Source organism: Hylobates moloch, unplaced genomic scaffold (genome assembly GCF_009828535.3).
Source record: "Hylobates moloch isolate HMO894 unplaced genomic scaffold, HMol_V3 SCAFFOLD_1, whole genome shotgun sequence".
NCBI lineage: Eukaryota > Metazoa > Chordata > Mammalia > Primates > Hylobatidae > Hylobates > Hylobates moloch.
The window spans coordinates 224,696,560-224,724,481 of NW_026652276.1; the positions used below are offsets into that span (position 1 = coordinate 224,696,560).

General features: G+C 38.6%; 1 pseudogene; it reads right to left on the reverse strand.

Annotated features, from left to right (window-relative positions):
* Nucleotides 1–1,681: 1,681 nt before the first annotated feature.
* On the reverse strand, nt 1,682–27,152 carry LOC116812916 (bifunctional phosphoribosylaminoimidazole carboxylase/phosphoribosylaminoimidazole succinocarboxamide synthetase-like; annotated as a pseudogene).
* Nucleotides 27,153–27,922: the final 770 nt, after the last annotated feature.

Here is a 27,922-nt window from a genome sequence, read left to right on the forward strand (position 1 = left end):
TACTAATTACCACTGCTTCCCCCTATCAGAGGAAGGGCTCCTGAGACTCAAGAAACAAATTGGGTCCTGTCCAGTTTGCCTCAAAATAGGTCAAACATTTCCCTGAACCCATATGGTTGTCATTCTCCTGGTTCTTGAATGTATATTTGGCAACGATATTCTTAACAATTGATAGAAGTCCGTTTTCTGATAATTCAGAGAAGACATTCTCTTTCTTTTAAATGCCAGCCTCAAAAGTATTTAGAGAATATCTTCATATTTTTCCTTAGACTTTGATGCCTTAGAGTTTCTGATATCACATTCTTTCCTGAGTATTCACCTTGGGTCTTTTCCTCTGGGTGAGCTTGAACTGGTCAACATGCTTGTTGAAATGGTGCCCAGAATAGCATGGATTATTTCAGAGACGATATGAAAAGGGAATATGCTTGGGGATTATTAGTTCCTGGGAAAGAAGCATTATTAATGTAGCTAACATGGAAGTTTGTGTTTAAAGATATATCACATTACTCATTTTCAACTTATGAACAACTAAAGGTACAGAGATTTTTCACTTCATTTATTAACAAGACAGAGTTTTCCTATCCCATGCTTGTAAAATTGATTTTTTAACATTTTTTAGCATAAAAAGTAACATATGTTCACTAAATGAAAGTTGAAAATGTGAAAAAATGAAAAAAAACCCCATCATCCATAAAAATAGGTGTATTTTCTCAGCAATGTTTGCTCTCCATGATTTAAAAAATGCAAGCATGATTATAAAATCGAACATACTAATTCTAAAATTATTTTTTTCTGATAGAAGTAATATACAATATTACTAATAGTAGAAAAAAAATAAATACGGTAAAGTTTAAAGAAGACAGCTTTTTACCACAAATGATATTCAGTATTTCTGCCTGTGTTTATTTGCCATCTGCATATCTTCTTTGGTGCAATGTCTAATAAAATATTTTGAACATCTTAAAAATCAAATTGTTCATTTTATGATTGAGTGCTGTTGTTGTTGTTACATAGCCAAGTAAGATTCACTAAATCTTCATTTGGCATGGCAAAGGTAACTCTACTGTTTCCATGGAAAATTGCTCTAAAAACCAACAGAGAAGGTCTCAGAAATGTCCCCTTTCTGTGGGTCCAACAGTGTTCCTCTACCTTGTTTTCTACCCAATCTCAACTTTTCTTTAAAAGAAAATCAAAACTTATCTATAGATGTACATATAAACAGAAATCACTTTCTGAAATACTAATTGAAAATTTAGAACTATACCCTTAGACCATAGAGTGAATGAGAACTATATTGCTCTTATCACCCAAAATATAGCCAGTTTTACTTTCTAAAACTTATGGATTGACATATAGGTCAGGTAAAAACTCTAGAGCTTTATAATAGAACATTATTGGCATTTATAAAATATATTTATTTAATTATATTATCACCTAACAATGACCATACAGTGGATAAGAGAGTAATTTGAAAAGGTCCTTATAGAAACTTCTCTGCCTATAAGGAGATAGTAATAAATAGGAACAGATATTCTACCTACCTATGGATCTGGAAAAGCATTTATTCACTAATACATTGTATTTGTGTTCTCTAATTTAGCATCATCTTTTCATCTTGCTTGATTTTCCTGCAGCTAAACATTTGTAGTTTCCCCCCTACAAAAAGCAATGACAATCTTTCTTATAAATTACATTCTCTGATTTCCTTGTCAACCTGCTTCAAGAAAATCCATGTGTTCAGAACACTTGCTTGCGGTCTGCCCCACAGCAAATGGTTGTTTAACCCAAATATCTGAGCAGCAAACTGAGCTGATCCTTCTGGAGAAAGGGTGGTTGAGCAGCCGAGACCGCTGGGTAGTCGAGGAGAAGACCACACATCGTGAGCTCCCCAGTCTGCTTGAGCGGAGGACAGCTGATAACTGGATATGCAGTATTCCCAGATGTCACTGGTCCCAAACCATTTCTTCTGCCTGCCACTGCCACAAACACAGTGGGAATGCCATCCCCTTCACACTCAGCTTTAATCCTCAGTTTTATCTGGTCCTTTATGCACAGATGTTATTTGAAGTTCTCATGGAATGCCAAGATTTCCACAGGCCTTCTTGATTTTTTCACAGGGGCCAAGATCAGAAGTAGAGCCTACCAATACTGCCATCCTGCATGGACTTTCTAATTTCAAAAGCAACTCTTCTCTCCCTGCAACCCACTCTAACTCTTTCTTTACCATCTTGAGCCCTTCAGGAATTACTTCTTTGAGGTCCTGATGAGGCTGTTTGTCTTTATGTTGGCTTCCATCTACTGAAGGCCAGAGTCTCCAGGAATCATTATCAATAACATCAGCAAGAACAATTTCTTTGGGGGTTACATCAACACCAAATTTGATCTTCATATCAACCAGTGTACAGTTCTGGGGCAACCAAGATTTCTCCAGTATTTCAGAAAACAGCCTATGTAGTATGACATGATATCCACTTCAGTTTGGCCTATGAGAAGTTCACCAAAGCAAAATTTTGTAGCAATTAGCTGTCCCTGAGATGACTGTGGGTCATTACTGGCATCATCCTTGAAAAACATCTTCACTTTAGGTGGGTAAAACTTAGATCCTTCCTTGTCATCAGGATTTCTTTTGAGAAAAGAATCAGTTGCTATTCTTCTGCAAACCCATTCAGTGGGAATCATTTCACACTCGGGAGCAGCAAAAGCTGTCTGTTTCCCCACATTTTCTGGTGAAAGCAGTTTTGACAGTTGCTTCCTGTAACAACTGTAAAATACAACTGGTAATTTTATTTGAGATTGCAGCTTTTACCTTTTACTTCTGGGTGATTCTTTCTTTCTCTCTTTTTTTTTTTTTTGAGACAGAGTCTCGCTCTGTTGCCCAGGCTGGAGTGCAGTGGCACGAGCGTAGTGGCATGAGTGCAGTAGCATGATCTCGGCTGACTGCAAGCCCCGCCTGCCGGGTTAACTCCATTCTCCTGGCTCAGCCTCCCGAGTAGCTGGGACTACAGGTGGCCGCCACCATGCCCAGCTAATTTTTTGTATTTTTAGTAGAGACAGGGTTTCACTGTGTTAGCCAGGATGGTCTCTCCTGACCTCATAATCCTCCCCCCTCAGCCTCCCAAAGTGTTGGGATTACAGGCGTGAGCCACCACGCCTGGCCTAGGTGATTCTTTCTAACTGCATTTCTTGCTGTTATCTGATGCTTGAACTGCAGGAGGATTTTTTCTGGACTATCTAATAATTTATGGATTTTGTTTTACCCTCATTCAGTTTTTTACCAATACTTAGTACCTCAGCTGTTGCCAATATCCTGAGTGGGCTGAAGGTTGTGACCCCACTGGGAAGAGAGGCAGAAATCTCGGATACAGATTCTTCATCAGAAATGCCTTTTGCAGATATTTTCTCCTGGTGTATAGCTTGTCTTCTAAGGTTCTGAACAGTGTCTTACAAAGAGCAGAAGTTCTTTGATGAATCACTATCAATTTTATCTTCATGATTGAGATTAGACTTCATATCTATTAAGTCTTTGTTTAATCCAAGGTATCAATTTGTGGTCTTATGATTTCTTCTGAATTTTTATCTTTTCTTACACTTCAGTTTATAATTCATTTTTATTTTTACATATGGTGTGAGGTATGGGTCAAGATTTAAAAAATTTTGCAAATGGATGTTCAAGTTTTTCAGACCATTTGTTGAAAAAATTCTCTTTTCTGCACTGAGTTTTCTTTGTACCTTTATCAAATATTAATTGATAATTTATATGTGAGTCTCTATCTGGACTTTGTTTTGTTACAGTGATTTATGTGTCTGTCCTTTCACCAATACTACATTGTTTTGATTAATGTAGCTTTATACTTTAATCTTGATCTATACATCTTGATTAATGTGTCCTGAAATGAAATAATTAAGTCCTCGGGCTTTGTTCTTTTCAAAATTATATCAGCTCTTGTACTTCCTTTGATTTTTTTCCATATAAATTTTAGAATTAGCTTGTCGATTTCTCCAAAAAGAATATTTCTGGGATTTTTTGTAAGATTGCATGGAATCTATAGAAGGTTAATTTATGATTAACATTAATAAATTAATATAACAATGTTAAGACTTGCAAATCTTGAATAAGGAACATCTCATATTTGTTTAGGTCTTTGATTTCTTTCACTGGCGTTTTGGAGTTTTCAATATGCAGATTGTACACCTGTATAAACATATTTTGTTAAATTTATACCAAATTGTTTCTTATTTTTGTTATTATTATAATAGCACTGCTGGAAAATTTTCAGTTTCTCTTGGTAGTATATAGAATGTAGACAGAAATGTGATTTTGTGTATTAAATTTACATTGGCTTTCTAACTATTGACCTTGCTAAATTTACTAATTAGTTCTAATACTTTTCTTGTAGATTCTTACAATTTTCTAAATATACAATCATATCATCTGCAAAGAGAAACATTTTTACTTCTTCTATTCTAATCTGTAGGTCTTTTTTTTTTTTAAATTCCTTCCCTTATTGCACTTAGAATTTTCAGTGTGTCTAAAAAGAGTAGTAAGAATGGACTTCTCAGCCTTATTCCTGATCTTAGGGGCAAAGAATTTGGTCTTTTAGCATTAACCCGGATGTTAGTAGCCCATTTTGTAGATACTCTCTCTCAGTTTGAGGAAGTTCCTTTCTATTATTAATTGCTGAGAATTTTTGTTATGGTTGGATTTCAAATTTTGTCCAATGATTTTCTGCATCTCTTGAGATGAGCAATGTTTTTCTTCTTTTCTCTACTGATGTGGTGAACTAATTTAATTAACTTTTGAATGCTTAACTATCTTTTCAAGGTGAAATAAACCTCACTTGGTAATGCTATATTATCTTTTTTTACATATTGTTGGATTGTAAGTGCTAGCATTCGATTGAGTATTTTCATATCTATGCTGTGAGGGATATTTCATCTGTAGTTTTCTTATAATGTCTGTGTTTTTAATATCAGGTAATGCTGAGTTTATAAAATGAGCTGGGTGTCATTCCCTCCCCTTTTATCTTATGGAAAAAATTGTGTATAATTATATTACCTTTTTCTGCAATGTTAGGAAAAACGTGTTAGTACAGCCATCTGGACTTGAAGATTTTTCTTTGACAATTTTAAACCACAAATTCAATTTCTTTAATATATTCTAGCTTGTTCAAGATACCTATTTCTTCTTCAGCGAGTTTTGCTGCTGTGTCACGTATGACACATGTATGATTTATTTTTATGTTTATAAATGACTAAGAAGGATCTGAAATAATTTTCTAAACTTCATTCCGAAAATTGATAATTTGTGTCTTCTCTCTTTTTATCTTGGCTGATATAGCTAGTCACTATTAATTTACGGACTTTTTTCAAAGGAACAACTCTTTGGTCATTGGTTCTCTCTTTGCTTCTTTTTCATTGTTTTTCTAGTTCATTGTTTTCTTCTGGTATTTTTATTTCCCGGAAATTTTGGGTGGATTCCTGAGAATCAATATTGTAGGCCATTGTTTTTTTAAAAAACACCGTGACCTACAATAACAAATACTTTTTATATCATATTTCATTATGTGCTCAAAAAGCCCATTTACATATAATTAAAACGAACTTTCACAAAACAACAGTCAGCCATATTACATGTGATAAAGTATTTTTTTTTTATCAATTCAATTCTATTCTGTTCCAGCCTGGATGAATTCTCTTTTGTTAACAAGCTGTTTACAACCTGCTAAACTACCTCCACAGACTACTAATTGTTAGTGACCTGCGGTTTGAAAAGCATTGCTGAATATGATTCTGATAACAAATCATGTATACAATGCTTGTGAGACCCTCTACTATTTCTTTTTTCCTTTTATTGATACATAGTGTTTTGCACATTTATGGGGGTACATGTGAGCATTTTTAATGTGCATCAAACGTGTAAGATCAAGTCAGGGTATTTGGGGTATCCATCATATGGAGTATTTGTCATTTCTACGTGTTGGTAACATTTCAAGTTCTTTCTTCTAGCTACTTTGAAATATACAATATATTGTTTTTAACTATAGTCACCCTAGTCTGCTATTGAAAATTAGAACTTATTTCCTCTATCTAACTGTAAGTTTGTGCTTCTTCATGAACCTCTTTTCATTTCTCCCTCCGCCCACTCTCACACCCTCCCAAACTCTGGTATCATATCTACCCTTCTATTGTCTATCTCCAGGAGATCAAGGTTTTTAGTTCCTAAATATGAGTGAGAACATGTGATATTTGTCTTTCTGTGCCTGGATTATTTCACCTAACATAATGACCTTTATTTCCATCCACGTTGCTGCAGATGACATGATTTCATTCTTCCTTATGAACAAATAGTATTTCATTGTGTATATATAACACATTTTCTTTATCCATTCACCCACTGATGAACACTTAGATTGAATCCATACCTTTGCTATTGTTAAGTATTCCCTTTTCTATACATTCTTGCCAGCATCTGTTTTTATTTATTTATTTTTGTCTTTTTAGGACTAACCATTCTAATTAGGATGAGATAATATCTCATCACAGTTTTGATTTGCATTTCTCTGATGATTAGAGATGTTGAGCATTTTTTAATATGCTTGTTGGCTTTTGTGTGTCTTCCTTTGAAAATTATCTATTCATGTCATTTGCCCACTTTTTAATTGAATTATTTGTTTTTTTTATTGTTGAGTTGTTTGTATTCCTTGCATATTCTGGATATTAGTCCCTGGTTGGATGAATAGTTTGCAACTACTTCCTCCCATTCAACAGTTTGTCTCTTCACTTTGTTAATTGTTTCTTTCACTGTGCAAAAACTTTTTTAGTTTACTATAGTCCCATTTGTCTATTTTTGTTTTAGTTTTCTCTGTTTTTGAGGTCTCAGCCATAAAATCTTTGCCTAAACAAATATCCTGGAGTGTTTTCCCTTTGTTTTCTTCTAGTGGTTTTATAGTTTCAGGTCTTACTTTTAAGTTTTTGATCCATTTTGAATTGATTTTTATATAAGATGGAAGATAGGGGTCCAGTTTCATTCTTCTGCATGTGAATATCCCAATTTTTTCAGCACTATTTATTAAAGAAGGTATCCTTTCCTCAGTGTATGTTCTGGGCACTTTTGTTGAAAGTCTGTTGGCTGTAAATATGTAGATTTATTTTTGGGTTTTCTATTCTCTTCCACCGGTTTCTGTATCTATTTCTATATCAATGCCATGCTTTTTGGTTACTATAACCTTGTACTATATTTTGAAGTCAAGTAGTGTGATGCCTCCTGCTTTGTACTTTTTGCTCAGGATTGTTTTGTTTATACTGGCTCTTTTTTTATTCCATATGAATTTTAGAATTTTGTTTTCTATTTCTGTAAAAAATGACGTTGGTATTTTGATAAGGACTTTATTGAATCTAGATATTTCTTTGGTCATTTTGACAATATTGATTGTTCTGATCCATGAGCATGGGATGTCTATTTTTTTTTTTTTTTGAGACGGAGTCTCGCTCTGTTGCCCAGGCTGGAATGCAGTGGCTCAGTCTCGGCTCACTGCAAGCTCTGCCTCCCAGGTTCATGCCATTCTCCCGCCTCAGCCTCCCGAGTAGCTGGGACTACAGGCGCCCGCCACTGCACCCAGCTAATTTTTTGTATTTTTAGTAGACACGGGGTTTCACCATGGTCTTGATCTCCTGACCTCATAATCTGCCCGCCTCGGCCTCCCAAAGTGCTGGGATTACAGGCGTGAGCCACCACGCCCAGCCCTCTATTTATGTCTTCTTTAATTCATTTTATCAGTATTTTATAGTTTTTTTGTAGAGACCTTTTACCTCCTTGGTTAAATTTATTCCTAGGTATTTTTTTTGGTAGCAATTGTAAATGGGATTGTCTTCTTGATTTCTCTTTTGGCTGTTTTATTATTGGTTATATAAATGCTACTGATTTTTATATGTTAATTTTATATTTTTCAACTTTATTGAATTTGCATATCATTTTTAGGTGGAATCTTTTTTTCTAAATATAAGATTATTTCATGTGCAAAGAGAGACAATTTGACTCCCTCTTTTCCAATTTGAATGCCTTTTATTTTTTACTCTTGCCTGATTGCTCTGTCTAGGGGAAATAGTATTTTTAGCATTATGTTGAATAGGAGTAGTGAAAGTGAGCATCCTTGTCTTGTTCTAGTTCTTAGAGAAAAGGTTTTCAACTTTTCCCCATTCAGTATGATGTTGGCTGTGGGTTTGTCATATATATGGCCTTTATTATTTTGAGGTAGGTTCCCTCTATGCCTAGTTTGTTGAGAGTTTTTATAATGAAGTGATGTTGAATTTTATCAATGCCTTTTCTGCATCTATTGAAATGATCATATAGTTCTTGCCCTTCATTCTGTTCATGTGATGTGCATGTGTTAAACCATCCTTGTATCCCTGGGATGAAACCCACTTGCTCATGGGGTACTATCTTTTTGATGTGCTGTTAAATTCATTTTACTAGTATTTTGTGGAGAATTTATGTGTTTATGTTCATTGGGGTATTGGTCTGTAGTTTTCTTTTTGTGTGTGTGTACTTGTCCGGTTTTGGTATCAGGGCAATGCTGACCTCCTAGAGTAAGTTAGGGAGAATTCCCTGTTGTTTGATTTTTTGGAATAGTTTGAGGAGGATTGATATTAGTTCTTTATAGAATTTGAAAGTGAGTCCATCTTGTCCTGCGCTTTTCTTTTTTGGGAGTCTTTTTATTGCTGATTTAATGTCACTACTCATTATCGGTTTGTTCAAGTTTTCTATCTTTTCCTGATTCAATCTTGGTGGTTTGTATGTTTCCAGGAATGTATCTATTTTATCTAGGCTTTCCAGTTTATTAGTGTATAGTTATTCATAATAATCTCTGATGATCTTTTATGTTTCTTTGGTATCAGCTGTAATGTCTCCTTTTTTATTTCTAATTTTGTTATTTAGTACTTCTCTCTTATTTTCTTGGTTACTCTAGCTACAGGTTTGTCAGTTGTGTTTATCTTTCTGAAGAACTAACTTTTTGTTTTAATGATCCTTGTCTTTTAGTCTCTATTTTATTTAGTTCTCATCTTATCTTTATTGCTTCTTTTCTTCTGCTAATTTTGGGTTTGGTTTGTTCTTCCTTTTCTGTCAGGCCTCTGAGCCCAAGCCAAGCCATTGCATCCCCTTTGACTTGCATGTATACATCCAGATGGCCTGAAGTAACTGAAGATACACAAAAGAAGTAAAAATAGCCTTAACTGATGACATTCCACCATTGTGATTTGTTTCTGCCCCACCCTAACTGATCAATGTACTTTGTAATCTCCCCTACCCTTAAGAAATTTCTTTGTGATTCTCCTCACCCTTGAGAATGTACTTTGTGAGATCCACCCCTGCCCGCAAAACATTGCTCTTAACTTCACTGCCTATCCCAAAACCTATAAGAACTAATGATAATCCACCACCCTTTGCTGACTCTCTTTTCGGACTCAGCCCACCTGCACCCAGGTGAAATAAACAGCCATGTTGCTCACACAAAGCCTGTTTGGTGGTCTCTTCACACGGACACTCATAAATTTGGTGCCGTGACTGGGATCGGGGGACCTCCCTTGGGAGATCAATCCCCTGTCCTCCTGCTCTTTGCTCCGTGAAAAAGATCCACCTACGACCTCAGGTCCTCAGACTGACCAGCCCAAGAAACATCTCACCAATTTCAAATCTGGTAAGTGGCCTGTTTTTACTCTGTTCTCCAACTTCCCTCACTATCCCTCAACCTCTTTCTCCTTTCAATCTTGGCGCCACACTTCATTCTCTCCCTTCTCTTAATTTCAGTTCCTTTCATTTTCTGGTAGAGACAATGGAGACACGTTTTATCCATGGACCCAAAACTCCGGCGCCGGTCACGGACTGGGAAGGCAGCCTTCCCTTGGTGTTTAATCATTGCAGGGATGCCTCTCTGATTATTCACCCACGTTTCAGAGGTGTCAGACCATGCAGGGACACCTGCCTTGGTACTTCACCCTTAGCGGCAAGTCCTGCTTTCCTGGGGCAGGGGCAAGTACCCCTCAACCCCTTCTCCTTCATGCTTAGTGGCAAGTCCCGCTTTTCTGTGGCAGGGGCAAGTACCCCCAACCCCTTCTCCTTCACCCTTAGCAGCAAGTCCCACTTTCCTGGAGCAGGGGCAAGTACCCCTCAACCCCTTCTCCTTTACCCTTAGTGGCAAGTCCCGCTTTTCTAAGGGGCAAGAAACCCCCAATCGCTTATTTCCACACCCCGACTTCTTATCTCTGTGCCCCGATCCCTTATTTCCACACCCCAACCTCTTATATCTCTGTGCCCCAATCCCTTATTTCTGCACCCTGACCCCTTTCCCGCTTTTCTAGAGGGTAAGAACCCCCGAACCCCTTCCCTCCGTGTCTCTATGCTCTCTTCTCTCTAGGTTTGCCTCCTTCACTATAGCCAACCTTCCACCCTCCATTCCTCCTTCTTCTCCCTTAGCCTGTGTTCTTAAGAACTTAAAACCTCTTCAGCTCTCACCTGACCTAAAATCTAAGTGTCTTATTTTCTTCTGCAATGCCGCTTGACCCCAATACAAACTCGACAGTAGTTCCAAATAGCCAGAAAACGGCACTTTCAATTTTTCTATCCTGCAAGATCTAAATAATTCTTGTCGTAAAATGGGCAAATGGTCTGAGGTGCCTGACATCCAGGCATTCTTTTACCCATCAGTCCCTTTCTAGTCTCTGTGCCTGATGCAACTCATCCCAAATCTTCCTTCTTTCCCTCCCGCCTGTCCCCTCAATCCCAACCCCAAGCGTCGCTGAGTCTTTCTAATCTTCCTTTTCTACAGACCCATCTGACCTCTCCCCTCCTCTCCAGGCCGAGCTAGGTCCCAATTCTTCCTCAGCCTCCACTCCTCCACCCTATAATCCTTTTATCACCTCCACTCCTCACACCTGGTCTGGCTTACAGTTTCGTTCCATGACTAGCCCTCCCCCACCTGCCCAGCAATTTATTCTTAAAAAGGTGGCTGGAGCTAAAGGCATAGTCAAGGTTAATGCTCCTTTTTCTTTATTCCAAATCAGATAGCGTTTAGGCTCTTTTCATCAAATATAAAAATCCAGCCCAGTTCCTGGCTCGTTTGGCAGCAACCCTGAGATACTTTACAGCCGTAGGCCCTAAAAGGTCAAAAGGCCGTCTTATTCTCAATATACACTTTATTACCCAATCTGCTCCTGACATTAAATAAAACTCCAAAAATTAGAATCTGGCCCTCAAACCCCACAACAGGACTTAATTAACCTCACCTTCAAGGTGTACAATAATAGAAAAAAGTTTTAATTCCTTGCCTCCACTGTGAGACAAACCCCAGCCACATCTCCAGCACACAAGAACTTCCAAACGCCTGAACCGCAGCAGCCAGGTGTTCCTCCAGAACCTCCTGCCCCAGGAGCTTGCTACACGTGCAGGGAATCTGGCCAATGGGCCAAGGAATGCCCGCAGCCCAGGATTCCTCCTAAGCTGCATCCCATCTGTGTAGGACCCCACTGGAAATCCGACTGTTCAACTCCCCTGGAAGCCACTCCCAGAGCTCCTTCAACTCTCACCCAAGGCTCTCTGACTGACTCCTTCCCAGATCTTCTCGGCTTAGTGGCTGAAGACTGACGCTGCCTGATTGCCTCAGAAGCCCGGTAGACCATCACGGACGCCGAGCTTTAGGTAACTCTCACAGTGGAGGGTAAGTCCGTCCTCTTCTTAATCAATACGGAGGCTACCCACTCCACATTACCTTCCTTTCAAGGGCCTGTTTCCCTTGCCTCCATAACTGTTGTGGATATTGACAGCCAGGCTTCTAAACCTCTTAAAACTCCCCAACTCCGGTGCCAACTTAGACAATACTCTTTTAAGCACTCCATTTTAGTTATCCCCACCTGCCCAGTTCCCTTATTAGGCCGAGACATTTTAACTAAATTATCTGCTTCCCTGACTATTCCTGGACTACAGCCACATCTCATTGCCGCCCTTCTCCCCACCCCAAAGCCTCCTTCGTGTCTTCCTCTCATATTCCCCCACCTTAACCCACAAGTATAAAATACCTCTACTCCCTCCTTGGTGACCAATCATGCACCCCTTACCATCTCATTAGAACCTAATCACCCTTACCCCACTCAATGCCAATATCCCATCCCACAGCATGCTTTGAAAGGATTAAAGCCTGTTATCACTTGCCTGCTAAAGCATGGCCTTTTAAAGCCTATAAACTCTCCTTACAATTCCCCTATTTTACCTGTCCTAAAACCAGACAAGCCTTACAAGTTAGTTCAGGATCTATGCCTTATCAACCAAATTGTTTTGCCTATCCACCCCATGGTGCCAAACCCATATACTCTCCTATCCTCAATACCTCCCTCCACAATCCATTATTCTGTTCTAGATCTCAAATATGCTTTCTTTACTGTTCCTTTGCACCCTTCATCCCAGCCTCTCTTTGCTTTCACTTAGACTGACCCTGACACCTATTAGGCTCAGCAAATTACCTGGGCTGTACTGCCGCAAGGCTTCACAGACAGCCCCCATTACTTCAGTCAAGCCCAAATTTCATCCTCATCTGTTACCTATCTCGGCATAATTCTCTTAAAAACACACATGCTCTCCCTGCTGATCATATCCGATTAATCTCCCAAACCTCAATCCCTTACAAAACAAAAACTCCTTTCCTTCCTAGACATGGTTAGTGCGGTCAGAATTCTTACACAAGAGCCAGGACCATGCCCTGTAGCCTTTCTGTCCAAACAACTTGACCTTACTCTTTCAGCCTAGCCCTCATGTCTGCGTGCAGCAGCTGCTGCTGCTTTAATACTTTTAGAGGCCCTAAAAATCACAAACTATGCTCAACTCACTCTCTACATTTCTCATAACTTCCAAAATCTATTTTTTTTCCGTTATACCTGACACATATACTTTCTGCTCCCTGGCTCCTTCAGCTGTACTCACTCTTTGTTAAGTCCCACAATTACCATTGTTTCTGGCCCGGACTTCAATCTGGCCTCTCACATTATTCCTGATACCGCACCTGACCCCCATGACTGTATCTCTCTGATCCACCTGGCATTCACCCCATTTCCCCATATTTCCTTCTTTCATGTTCCTCACCCTGATCACGCTTGATTTGTTGATGGCAGTTCCACCAGGCCTGATCGCCACACACCAGCAAAGGCAGGCTATGCTATAGTAGAAGCCACTAGCCCGCCTTTTAGAACCTCTCATTTCCTTTCCATCGTGGAAATCTATCCTCAAGGAAGTAACTTCTCAGTGTTCCATCTGCTATTCTACTACTCCTCAGGGATTGTTCAGGCCCCCTCCCTTCCCTACACATCAAGCTTGAGGATTTGCACCCACCCAGGACTGGCAAATTAGCTTTACTCAACACGCCCCGAGTCAGGTAACTAAAATACCTCTTAGTCTAGGTAGACACTTTCACTGGATAGGTAGAGGCCTTTCCTACAGGGTCTGAGAAGGCCACCGCAGTCATTTCTTCCCTTCTGTCAGACATAATTCCTCAGTTTAGCCTTCCCACCTCTAGACAGTCTGATAACAGACCAGCCTTTATTAGTCCAATCAGCCAAGCAATTTTTTAGGCTCTTAGTATTCGTGAAACCTTTATATCCCTTACAGTCCTCCATCTTCAGGAAAAGTAGAACCGACTAAAGGTCTTTTAAAAACACACCTCACCAAGCTCAGCCACCAACTTAAAAAGGACTGGACAATACTTTTACCACTTTTGCTTCTCAGAATTCAGGCCTGTCCTTGGAATGCTACAAGGTACAGCCCATTTGAGCTCCTTTTTATTAGGCCCCAGTCTCATTCCAGACACCGGACCAACTTAGACTGTGCCCCCCAAAAAAACTTGTCATCCCTACTATTTTCTGTCTAGTCATACTCCTATTCTCCGTTCTCAACTACTCATACATGCCCTGCTCTTGTTTACACTGCTGGTTTATACTGTTTATCCAAGCCATTACAGCTGATATCTCCCGGTGCCATCCCCAAACTACCACTCTAAACTCTTGAAGTAAATAAATAATCTTTGCTGGCAGGACTATGCTGAATCTCCTTAGGCACTCTCTAATCAGATGTCCTAGGTCCTCCCAATTCTTAGACCTTTTATACCTGTTTTTCTCCTTCTCTTATTCCATTTAGTTTCTCAATTCATCCAAAACCATATCCAGGCCATGACCAATAATTCTAAATGACAAACGTTTCTTCTAACATCCCCACAATATCACCCCTTACCACAAGACCTCCCTTCAGCTTAATCTCTCCCACTGTAGGTTCCCATGCCACCCCTAATACCGCTTGAAGCAGCCCTGAGAAACATCACCCATTCTCTCTCCATACCATCCCCCAAAAATTTTCACTGCCCCAACACTTCAACACTATTTTGTTTTATTTTTCTTATTAATATAAGAAGGCAGGAATGTCAGGCCTCTGAGCCCAAGCCAAGCTATTGCATCCCCTGTGACTTGCACGTATACATCCAGATGGCCTGAAGTAACTGAAGATACACAAAAGAAGTAAAAATAGCCTTAACTGATGACATTCCACCATTGTGATTTGTTTCTGCCCCACCCTAACTGATCAATGTACTTTGTAATCTCCCCCACCCTTAAGAAGTTTCTTTGTGATTCTCCTCACCCTTGAGAATGTACTTTGTGAGATCCACCCCTGCCCACAAAACATTGCTCTTAACTTCACCGCCTATCCCAAAACCTATAACAACTAATGATAATCCACCACCCTTTGCTGACTCTCTTTTTGGACTCAGCCCACCTGCACCCAGGTGAAATAAACAGTCATGTTGCTCACACAAAGCCTGTTTGGTGGTCTCTTCACATGGATGCACATGAAATTTTCTATAATAATTCTTTGAGGTACATCATTACATTGTTTATTTAAAAACTTTCTACTTCTTTTGATGCAGATGTTTTTTGGTGTAAATTTCCCTCTTAGTACTGCTTTAGTTGTATTCCACAGATTTTGGCATCATGTGTTTCCATTTTTATTTGTTTCAATGAATGTTTTTATTTCCATTTTTATTTCTTCAATCAGGACCATGTTGTTTTATTTTTATGTATTTGTATAGCTTCCAAAGTTGTTCTTTGTATTAATTTGTGGTTTTATTCCACTGTTGTGTGGGAAAATACTTAATATAATGTCAAGTTTTAAGAATTTGTTGAGACTTCTTCTTTTGTGGCTGAAAATATGATCTATACTGAAAAATGTTCCACATGCTGAGTAGAAAAAAATGCGTATTCTGCAGTTGTTGAATAATATGTTCTGTAGGTGTGTCTGTTAGGTCCATTTTGGTCTATAGTCCAGTTAAATTCAATATTTTTTAGTTGATTTTACATCTGGATGATTTGTCTAATGCTTAGAGTGGGGTGTTGAAGTCCCTCACTGTTGTTGTACTGGAATTTATCTCTCTCTTTAGTATTGGGGAAACCAACCCCTGATAATTCATTGTAGGTTCTTTTCTATTTTCCCTAAGTGTCAGCCGGTCTGAGAAATAAAGGGAAAGAGTACAAAAGAGAGAAATTTTAAAGCTGGGTGTCCGGGGGAGACATCACATGTCGGCAGGTTCCATGATGCCCCCTGACTGGTAAAACCAGCAAGTTTTTATTAGCAATTTTCAAAGGGGAGGGAGTGTACAAATAGGGTGTGGGTCACAGAGATCACATGCTTTAAGGGCAACAAAAGATCACAAGGCAGATGAGCAGAGCAAGATCACAAGTTCAGGGCAAAACTAGAATCACTAATGAACTTCCATGTCCCGCTGTGCACGCATTGTCATTGATAAACATCTTAACAGGGTTCAAGAGCAGAGAACTGGTCTGACTAGAATTCGCCAGACTGGAATTTCCTAATCCTAACAAGCCTGGGGGCGTTGCAGGAGACTAAGCCATGTTTCATCCCTATCTACAGCTGCATAAGGCAGACACCCCCAGAACAGCCATTTTAGAGGCCCCCCTGGAAATGCATTCTTTTCCCAGGGCTGTTAATTATTAATATTCCTTATTAGGGAAAGAATTCAGTGATATTTCTCTTACCCGTTTTTGGTAATAAGAGAAATATGGCTCTGTCCTGTCCAGCCCACAGGCAGCCAGACTTTAAGGTTATCTCCCTCGTTCCCTGAAAATCGCTGTTATCCTGTTCTTAAGGTGCCCAGATTGCATATTGTTCAAACACATGTGCTCTACAAACAATTTGTGCAGTTAATGCAATCATCACAGGGTCCTGAGTTGACATACATACTCAGCTTACTAAGATGATGGGATTAAGAGATTAAAGTAAAGACAGGCATAGGAAATCACAAGAGTATTGACTGGGGAAGTGATAAATGTCCTTGAAATCTTCACAATTTATGTTCAGAGACTGCAGTAAAGACAGGCATAAGAAATTATATAAGTATTAATTTGGGGAACTAATAATTGTCCATGAAATCTTCACAATTTATGTTCTTCTGCCATGGCTTCAGTCAGTCCCTCCATTCGGGTCCCTGACTTCCCACAACACTTTAGATCTAGTAATATTTGCTTTATGAATCTGGGTACTGCAGTACTAGGTGCATGTATATTTACAATTATTATATCTTCTTGCTGAATTGATCTGTTTATCATTATATAATGACCTTCTTTGCCTTTTCTTACTATTTTTGACTTAAAGTCTCTTTTATCTGATACAAGTAAATCAACTTCTGCTCATATTTGGTTTATGTTTGCATGGTATATCTTTTTTAATCCTTTTTCTTTCAGTCTATGTGTGTCTTTACAAGTAAGATGTGTTTCTTGTAGGCAGCACATAGTTGGATCATATATACTTCTTTTAATGAATTAAGCCAGTCTGTATCTTTTAAGTGGAGAATTTAATCAATTTACATTTAAGATTATTATTGATATGTGAATTTTTTTTTTTTTTTTTTTGACAAGAGTCTCACTCTATTGCCCAGCCTGGAGTGAAGTAGCATGATATCAGCTCACTGCAACCTTCTCCTCCCAGGTTCAAGTGATTTTCCTGCCTCAGCCACCGAAGTAGCTGGGATTACAGGCATGTGCCACCACGCCTGGTTAATTTTTGTATTTTTTTTTTACTAGAGATAGGGTTTCACCATGTTGGCCAGACTGGTCTCAAACTCCTGACCTCAGGTGATCTGCCTGCCTCGTCCTCCCAAAGTGCTGGGATTACACGCGTGAGCCACCATGCCTGGCCGTATGTGAAGTTTTATTTCTGTCATATTGTTCATTGTTTTCTGGTTGTTTTGTATATTCTTCATTCCTTTCTTTTTCTTTTATTGTTTGTCATTGTGGTTTGGTAGTTTTCTATGGTGGTACCGTGTGAGTTCTTTCTCTTCCTCATTTGTGTGTTTGTTTTACCAGTGAGTTTTATACTTTGTTGTGTTGTTGTGATGGTAAATGCTGTCTTTTTCTTCCAGGTTTAGGACTGCCTTGAGCATTTCTTGGAGGACCAGTTGAGTGGTGAAGAATTTTCTCAGCTTTTTCTTCTTTGGGAAAGACTTTTTTATTTCTCCTTCATTTATGAAGAATAATTTGCTGGAAATAGATCCTTTGCTGGCAATATATTTTTTTTCTTAGCCCTTTGAACATATCATCTCTTTCTTTCCTGGCAGAAAGGCTTCTACTGAGAAATTCACTGTTAGTCTGATGGGGATTCCTTTAAAGGTGACTGTATGTTTTCTCTTGCTGTTTTTAGAATTCTTTCTGTGTATTTTACTGTAGACATTTTGACCATAATGTTTCATGAAAACTTTTTTGCATTGTTTATGGGGATCTCAGAGCCTGTTTTATCTAGATGCCTAAATCTCTTGCTAGACTTGGGAAGTTGTTATGTATTGTTATGTTGAATACGTTTTCTAATCCTTTTGTTCTCTCTCTGCCTTCTGAGACCTCAGTAATTCAAATATTTGGCCACTTTATGGTGTTTCATATACTATGAAGAATTTGCTTATTCTTTTTTCTTTATTTTTGTTGGGCTGTGTTATTTCAATAGACTTGTTTTCAAGTTCTGAGATTCTTTCTTCTGCTTGATCTAGTCTATTTTTGTTGAAGCTTTTGAATATATTTTGTATTTCATTAAATGAATTCTTCAGTTTCAGAATTTTGCTTGGCTATTTTTTTATTATCTCTATCTTTGGCAAATTACTCATTCATATCCTGAATTGTTTTTCTGATTTCTTTGTAATTTTTCAGAAATTTCTTATATTTCACTGAGCTTCTTTAATATTCAAATTTTGAATTCTTTTCCCATGATTTCATTCGTTTTTTTATTGGAATCTGTTGCTCAAGAGTTATTGTGTTCCTTTGGAGATATGTATTTCCTTGCTTTTTCATGTTTCTTGTGTTCTTACATTGATATTGACATATCTGAAATAATATTAGCTTCTTCCAACTTGTTGAATTTGCTTTTATAGAGGAAGACTTTCTTAAAGATGTATCTATGGTTTTTGTTGGGTAGAACGTTTTGGCTTTGATTCTGGGTGCATGCAGTAGTGTAGCTTTAAACAGCATCAGTAGTATCTGTGATTTCCTTGGTGGCTTAGGGTACAGCTGGAAACTGTAGTGAATTTCTGCTGGGGACTGGGAAGCTAAGTAGGCCAGTTTTCCAGCACCATTGGTACAAGTGTTGGGCTGAGCATGCCTGTTCTTGGGCACCAGGGGGGCAGTATAAACTGGCACTAGTATTAGTGGGTCCAGGCAGGCTAACCCTTGGGCCTTCTGGTAGCTTACTCACATGCTGGTAGTGGCAACTTTGGGCAAGGTGGGTGGCAGGTTCTTGGACCTTTGGGCAACCAGCATGGCATGGACAATGGTAGAGTCAGTGGCAGAACAATCCTCTGGGTCTTGAGAAGTATGTGCTCGTGTTGGTGGTGGCTGCAATGGGCTGTGTGGGCCAGTCTTTAGGCTTGCAGGCGGCACATGCAGATAAGTGCCAGTTGTGGTATTCTCATTTTGGTGAGTAGGCTCCTGGGAGGAGTGTTTAGGTTCCGATGGTGGTGAACTGAGTTGGGAAATCCCCTGGCCCCTAGACTATGTGCTCTTGTATGGAGAGGGGGTAAATCTGGGCCAGGTGGGCTTGTCCTCAGGCCTCCAATGGCGTGTGGAGGAGCCACCCATGGTACAAAGGGGTTGGGTGATCTGCAGGCCACTGGTGGAATGCTTGCATGGGGGAAGCAACAACTGTGCTGTTATCCTGCCACTGGGGAGGGTAGTGCTGCCTTCATTGGCAACAGCATAGGCCAATGGATGGGGAATGTGTGCACCACTTGCACCTCAGTCCCAGCAGCACTGCACCTTAGCCCCAGGTGTGATAGCCCAGGGTCACTCACGCCTATATCTTGGAGACGCAGCCTGCACTTCTCTTGAGCCCCAGCTCCAGCACTGCTGGACTCCAAGACAGCATACAGTTTGTTGAACCTCTACTATTTCTTGATCCATGACATTGATAAAAATTAGAAACAAGTTGGATAGGACACATGGTCTAGACTCACAGCATATTCCAAGAAATCTCTCACCAGGTTCAAACAAAGTCATTAATTTCTTCATTAATTCAGCAAATATTGAGCCATTACCTATGTGCCAGGTATCAATTTAGACATTGTGGATATGGCAGTGAACAGCACAGATAAAGTTTTTGATCTATGAAATTTCTATTTTAGTGGGTAAAAATCAATAAACAAAATACACAAATAAATATGTCAAGTGACGGTAAGTGCCATGAAGAGAAAGAAAGTAGGATAAAGAGAGACATGGGAATGCCATACTATTTTATTTGGGATGGTTAGTGACTATTTCTATGAAAAGGTAATATTTGAGCAAAGAACTGAAAGAGTGAGATATATATGGGGAAACTATATTCCAAACAGAGGATACAGCAAGTGCAAAGTCACTGAGGAAGGGTCATGCTTGAAATTTGAAAGGATTGCAGCCGGGGAGGGGAGTGGTAGAGATGGGTTTAGAGAAGTAGCAGTGTCCAGGCCACAGATTCTTCTACAAGCCATGGAAATGACAGATTTTACACTGAGAGAGAAGGGAGCTATTGGAAGTGTTCTGCAGCTGAGTTATACGACTTGGCTTACACTTTAAAAGAATCATTCTGACTGCTGTGAGGAGAACAGACTAATATGGTAGCAGGAAGATCAATTAGGAAACTCTTGCAAAAGTCCAGGCACAGGATGATGGTGACCTGGATTAGGGAGCTAACAATACAGATGTAGAGAAGATATTAAGTTCTCTACGTACTTAGAAGGTAAAGTTGACCAATTTTCCTGATAAATTGTATGGACTACAAAAGAAGGACAGAAGCCAACCCCTATTCTCTATCATTCCATTTTATATGTTTTTATAGCTTTTGTTACCATTTATAATTATATTATGTATTTTTTGCCCACTTATTGATTGTCTTCCTTAACCAGTAGAGTAGGTATTCCACGATATCAGAAACCTCACCTATCTCGTTCACAACAAAATTTCAGCACCTAGAAGAGTACTTGGTACACAGCAGGTGCTCAATAAATATTTGTTTGTATGGATAAGTGAAAAGAAAGGGATTTGGCATCTATGATGAGCCCTTAATATATTTCTACCTTTCCCACTCTAATCCTACTTCTGGTAATCTATTTTGAAGAAATTTCACAAAGGCAAAAACTTATCCCGATAGATATTCATCAAAGCAAAGTATTCTTGTAGTGGAAAATTAAACACATTCTAACAGTTCAATAGGAGGAGAATTTGGGACACTTCCCAAAAGGTTCAAAGAAGACATTGCCCACTTTTGGGACAGGATGGTCAATGGTTAGAAAGAGTCTGCTCTGCCAGGGCTTAAGCACCCAGAGATCAGCAGACCCATGGGCACTGGGTTATGCCAGCTAGATGGCAGGTTATGTTAGTTCATTTCAAACCACGCATTCTAATTACAAACTCTTAAAATCTCAAGGGTTTAATTAAAAAAGTTTTATAGCAGGCTTTGAACCAGTTCCTGGGACCTCATTATTGTCAGCTCTCCTCACCACAGGCCTATGTGGCGGGAGTTTAGGGAAAAGAGGTAGAAGACTATGGGGAAAAGAGGGGAAAGAGAAGTGTATATGATTGAAAAGCCCAAAGGAAAGTGGGACAAGAAGTTTAATTAAAACCCAGCTGGGCAATTTGCATCAGTGAGTTTAACCCTGAGAAGGAAAACAGGCTTAGGAAATGCCATATGAATGTGGGTATGCTTGCCCCCTGAAGAGCTGACATTTACAATAGACATTGCAGTACAGCCATGGCAGGTACTCAGCACCTTTCTGTGTGCAAACATGAACATATTGAAATGTACAATTTTACTAATTAAAGACCCCCTTTATTCTACTGACAGAGTATAAAAAATAAATAAAATATAACCCCATTTTTTCTTCCCAAAGAGAGAATTATTTTTTAACTTGCACAGCAAAATTCTGAATTCTAGTACTCAATCTTAAGTATATTTACTCTCAAAGCAAAGAATTTCTAAACTGAAAGGTACTTAAGGCATTTTGACTCTTCATTTTTCAAATAAGGAAAATAATGCTCAGAGAGTATCTCAACATAGTAAAGAAAGGAAGAAGATGCTTTATCTTTCCTGATCTCTATTTAAGCTCTCTCTTCACTACAAACACTGAGCCTTCTAGTGCAATGCACTGGTTAACCATGGGGAAAAGTGCACATAAAGATGAAACAGGAATAAATTCTATCTTCTGGAGTTGTATACTCTGGATATAAATGTTCTTATATTCTTTCTTTCTCTCTTTGCCTGTTTCTAAAAAGAACTTGAGGTGGTCAAGGTTTAGACCATTATATATTTAAGATGTTGAAAAGGTTTAATTTAACAATGCTTTTTGCATCAATAATAATTTTATTCACTATTAGTCAGACATATTTTTTCTTCACTTTAAGTCCTCTCCTTGACTTTCTGTAAGTACCTTAGAAATTTCCAAGTAAGTGTCATTTTCTTTGCCTACTGAAGTCAAATTATTTTACATGTTTGAATTACAACTTGAAGGGGGCTATGCTTTTAGTAATTCATTTTTTGTGTTCAAATGCAAAAATAATTGAAATTATTCTATGCTTGTTGTCTATGATTGCTTATTCTGAGTTCCATTTGTCTCTTCTTAAGAAATCATTGTTGTCTAGAGAATGAAAAAAGACAGGTCATATTAGTAAATCAATATTTATATTCAAGAAAAAGATCTAAAATATTTTTTAAAAGAACTATTCTCACATAAAAATAAATCATCTGTGATAATATGTTTTCTTAAAGAGTTTGGCTTTTATGTTTATGCAAGACTGACTTCCTGCCAAGTCTTCACTCCAAGATATTTCACAGTGGAGGGTCCCACTGTTTCCCCTTGTCACTTTATAGGATTAGTTCGGTCTACTGTCATTCAGCTAAAATGCCTTGTATCTCTGGTTAGTATGAAGTCCATAACTAAGCCCAAGTATTTGTTCTTTAAACTTTATAAAGTGGCTCTTCCATTTACTCTCAGGATATGCCATTCATCATACCTTCAACGGCTGGGGAAAACATACTGTCTCTTTACGGTCTTTTTAACGCTCTGCAAAATGATTTGTTAAAGGAAAGGTTTTGAAATAAGTATTGTCCTTTTGGCTTAAAGTTTATAGTTTTTCAGCACTTACTATAAAAGGAACACATCCACAACCACATTTTTTTTTCTATAGCTAAAGGAATGGAATGGATAGTCTGAAAGCTTAGAAGGAAGATGAGGTGCAGCATGAAGACAAAAGCAAAATCGGAAAGCTAAAACAGTAAGAAAGGAGAGAAAAATCCGAGATGAATTGTAGCAAAGTGATATATTTATCATTATCCCAGAATATATAAATTTCTTTTTTTACCAGAATATTAAGTCTTTTGAAATGTTCCAAAAACATGAGAATCTAAAACTGATTCTCACTCTTGATTTCAACAATTAATATTTCATGAGTTTCTGCCTCCTCTTGGTGAATTTTTTCATACTAACAGGGCACTTTTTCATAGCATGCAGGGATCACAACACAGGCACCTTTATCTTCACAATAAACGGATACTGAACTTTGAAAAATAATTTAGACCATTGTGAGCCAAGTAGGACCCAATACAAAGGGGAAAATGTAGGTACTATTTGGACTTCCAGAAATTTCAAGAATTGGGTGGCATTCTTGGAGAAAAATGCTCTCAGGTGGTCCTGAGGATACCGCAGGTGTGTTTTATCTGGTGTATCACTCAGGGATCTTGTTGGCAATCAACAAAAAAGAAAGCCTCGGTTAACTCTGCAAGGTAGGAATTTATTAGACGTGATTTGGATTGCTCTCATAATTGGTAGGGTATGTGGAGAACCAAGCCTGACTCCACCAGGAACTAGGATGTGGATGTTCAGAAATAGTCAAAATTATGCCACCAGAATTGGTTATAATGATATCGCTGTGGCCACTGGCCACTGAATGCCACTAAGAGAGTTAATTCCATACACTCACATCTTCCTAGTGTCATCTGCAGAAGATTCGATGGCCTCATGGACTTGAACTGACTACAGTCTAGCTACACGAATTGAGGGAAAGAATATACGTATTTGGCATTTTTAGCTAATGCACTGGCTAAAAATAGGAAGGGCCTATCCTCCGTTAAGAATCTGACTGTTTTAGGAGGCCCCCAAACAGAATTAGGATCCAAATGCTGAGCAGCCAAAAAAGAAAAAGAAAACTAAAAATGCCCCCTTTTCTGGTTAAAATTAAACTGAATCAAGTGAGTTGAGCGCAGATAGGCAGTCTGTATTATTCCAGTCAAATCTGCACTTTTTCGTCCGTAGAAAGTTTTGAAGTATGAATTATTAATAATAAGCCTTTTGTTAATATAGGTGCATCCCAGATACCAAAGATATATTCGGAAGAAAGGTGCCATTACTGGGGGAAAATCCCAGATATTTTGCTATTTAAAAACAACCTCGGGCTGGGTGTGGCGATTCATGCCTGTGATCCCAGCACTTTGGGAGGCCAAGGCAGGTTCCTTGCTTGAGTTCAGGAGTTTGAGACCAGCCTGGGCAACATGGTGAAACCCTGTCTCTACCAAAAACAGGAAAATTAGCCAGTCATGGTGGCACGTGCCTGTGGTCCCAGCTGCTCAGGAGGCTGAGGTAGGAGGGTCACTGAAGCCTGGGAAGCCAAGGCTGCAGTGATCTGTGGTTACACCACTGCACTCCAGCCTTGGTGACAGAGTAAGACTCTGTCTCAAAACAAAACAAAAACACCAAAATACTCTGAGCTAATCAAATTTCTTTAAAAGAAAAATATGTATTTTTTTTACACATAAGTTTCTTAAAAGTCAAGCATAGAATGAACTTCAAATCCAAATGAGTTGATAGAAAATTAGTTTGCCAGGCTGACTTATGGATCATGTTCTATCCGACTGGTTTCCCTTGTAAACTACTTTATAATTTTATATAATATTAAATTTAGTTTACTTCCCCCCCTTTCCAACACATAAGTCATAATCTCTCTCCCCATACTGGATTATTTACATCGATGTAAAAATACTCTTCAGTATCTCATCACCTTAAAAAATAAGCTCTTCTCTGGGTCCTTTATCCTTCCAATTATCCCTTGATTTCTCTGCTTCCTTATCAAGAACAATGTATCAAAAGCATTTTGAATATGAGATTTCTCAAGTTCCTCATTTCCCTGATTTCCTCAACCCACCCTAGCTGGCTTTCTAACTCATCTGCCACGTACTTTGTCAAGTTTCCCATATGGATAGATCTCAAGGTTACTTTTCCATCTTTATTTATATGATTTTCCTATCAGCATTCAACAACGTATGACTGTTGACATTTCGCTCCTCTTCCCCTTAAAAAAACAAAAACAAAACAAAACAAAAACCCTTCTCTCCCACTGTTCTGTGATCCTATAATAAACTTGGGCTCTCCTCTTATCTCATGGGGCTAGTCTTTCCAAATCTCTCTCTCTCTCTCTCTCTTTTTTTTTTGCCTCAAAATGTTGGTTTGCAGCATTCTCAATGTTCTTCTCCTAAGAATTCAATTTGGCCTAAAGCTTTGAATACCATCTATTTTTTGATGACTTCTAAATTTATATGTGCAGACCTGACCTCTGCTCTGAAGTCTAGACTCATCTATTAAACTGCCTATCTAATATCTTCTCTTCATTCTGTACCCCAAACCTCTAAAGTCTAGACTCACATCTCAAACCATCTAGCTGATATTTTCTCTTCATCCCATACCCTCATTTTCCATTATTTCAGTTAAAGTTCTGAAAAACACTGATGGTTCAAGCCAAAAGCCTAGGTGTCATCCTTGATCTTTCTTTACCTGTCCCTATCACATCCAATTTATCAACTAAGTCTATTAGATCCACCCTCAAATTATAAAGGATCATATTTTCCAAATATTATGACTTTTATTTATTTCTGTCCAGTTTATTTTTCTTGTCTTAATGCACTGATAAGGACCTCTATGAGTATGTTGAAGGTAAGACTGAGAGTGAACATTCTTCTTTTGTTTAATGTGAATGCATCTGACTTTTTACAACTGAGTATAATGCTTGCTGAAGGTTTCTGGTAGATATACTACTTCTTATAGGAAGTTTCTTTCTACTTTACTGTGCTGCTAATATTTAACCATCATCGGGACTTGGATTTTTTCAAATTATTTTTTGGCATGAGCATAAATGTTTTTTTTTCTTGTAATCTGTGAATTCAGAGAACAAATAGAAGTATTAGGAATACATTATCCTTGCATTCCTGAGACTTATCTGTTTCCCCCATCTGCTCCTTCTGGACTTGCAAGACCTCTTGTGGCCATTCTTGTTCTTTGCAGCACTTTGTTCTGGGCGAGTTCTTGGTTTTCTTTTACCATGTGATACCATCTCTCTGGATCTTTTAGGGGGAGCCTGCCTTCTGTTTTTTTAATGCTGTGTTAGAGTTTTAGAAAAGATCTGTCTTTCTACTAACGGATGGCGAAGTTGAAGAGGCTGGAGCCTGTACTTAGGGTGCCATCTTGAGGAGAGTCAGGAAAAGACTCGAGTTATATAAAGACAGTTGGGGATCTTCCAATTTAGAGGAATGCCCTTGATCCAGAATGTAGTGACACAAAGCAGGACAAGGTGAGATGATAATTCAGAGAAGAGTGCCTCCAAAATTAATATTGGCTGACGTTCAAGTGAGGAGAGAGAAGAAACAGGCATGGTAAGAGGTGAAGACAAGGACCATACAATGTCAAGGGCCAAGAAATTTAATTAAAAGTTAATTATTTCCTTCGAGAGTTTTCATCATCATCCCCCACAAAAATATTGCTAAAGATATTCCCATAAGTTCTGATTCTTGCATCTATAAAAGGGGAAAAGGGGACCATTGCAAAGTTTCCTCTTATTCAATCTGATGCCTAGTATTACGCAAAGTTTTATAGCCAGTTACAAGACAGAAAAAAATTGGGGAGATATTAAAGCCATATTGCAACATCTTTATAGAATAATAAAAGGATTTCTTTGATTTCAGTAAATATCATAGGCCTCTGTAAGATATTAAACAGGGACAGGAGCTAGAAATCCTTGCTCAGTCTTGTAAAATTTTATTCAGTCCATGAATACCGGTGGAAAGCTTTTGATGTGTCGGGTACTGTGACAGGTATTGGGGATACATCTCTGAGAAATATAGACATCAGCCAACATGAAACATATTGCCTGGTGGGGTAAGAGAATACCAAATAAACATTAACCGTAAATGTGTTGAGAAGTATTAAACGAAGCATGGGTGGTCTGACTGCAGGTAAACAGTGTGCATAGTCATGATACAGCGGGGTATAGAGTTTTCTTGAAGAAACTATCTTTAAATTGAGGAGGCAAAGAACCATTAGTCAGTCTTTCCAACCAAGCTCCTGTCTTCTGAAAGCTGGAAATAAAACCTGGATTTTTTTGGTCTAACTTACGTTTCCAAAGACACCTTTAAAATTAAGAGAGTGCGTGGTTTCTGAATCATTGAATTCTAGGGCCCCGGGCCTTGGTAACCATTGGCCATCTTTACCATCAGCAGTAAACTGGTAACTGGGTTGCATCATCACTGTCCTAACTCCTGTTGAGCTGTGGACACCCATCATGAGTAGATGAAAGAGATATAAAACCAGGAGAGTCTGTTCCAGGGCCAATCCTCTGTGAGAAAAGACAGGTGTCACACTGCTCTAACAGCAAGCTGGAAAGGACTTGAGGAAGGGAAAATGTTTTAGTTGGAATTTCCTGATGACAGGTAATAGAAACTAAACTGAAACAAGTAGAAGCAAAAAAAAAAAAAAAAAAAAAGCACTTTATTGATTAAGGGAACAAAAATGTCTAGGTGTTGACCTGGAGCTTTAATCAGTACTATATCTAGATTCTTTAACAATATCCCTAGGGGTATCGCTCTTTGCCTTTGATTTGTCATTTATGTGCGTGTGTATGGTGGGGGTGGGGGTGGGTGGTGATGGTGCTCATTGTCCATCAAGCTCTCTTTGTGTGAAGATAATATTACAAGGCAATTCCAGGCTTAAATGGTTTGTAGAAATCATTATCTCAGAAAGAAAGAAATTATTTCTCCATTAATGCCTTTATCACTCATCTGGACACTGACTGGCTATACTTAGGTCGTTTGAACATTCATGGTCAAGTCACGAGGTCCAGGGCATGGAATGCCCATCTGTAGTCACACCTACTCTGATGATGAGAATGCTGGGGTCCCTTGGTTGTCAGCCCCATTTCAATCAGAGAGAAAGTAAAGGCAGCTCTCAGAATAAAGATTCATAGAACAGATGAAAAAGCAAAAAAAGGCCACTAAAGAAAAGTGAATTTATATATATATGTTTTCACTTTAAGCATATCTTGGGCTCTTGCA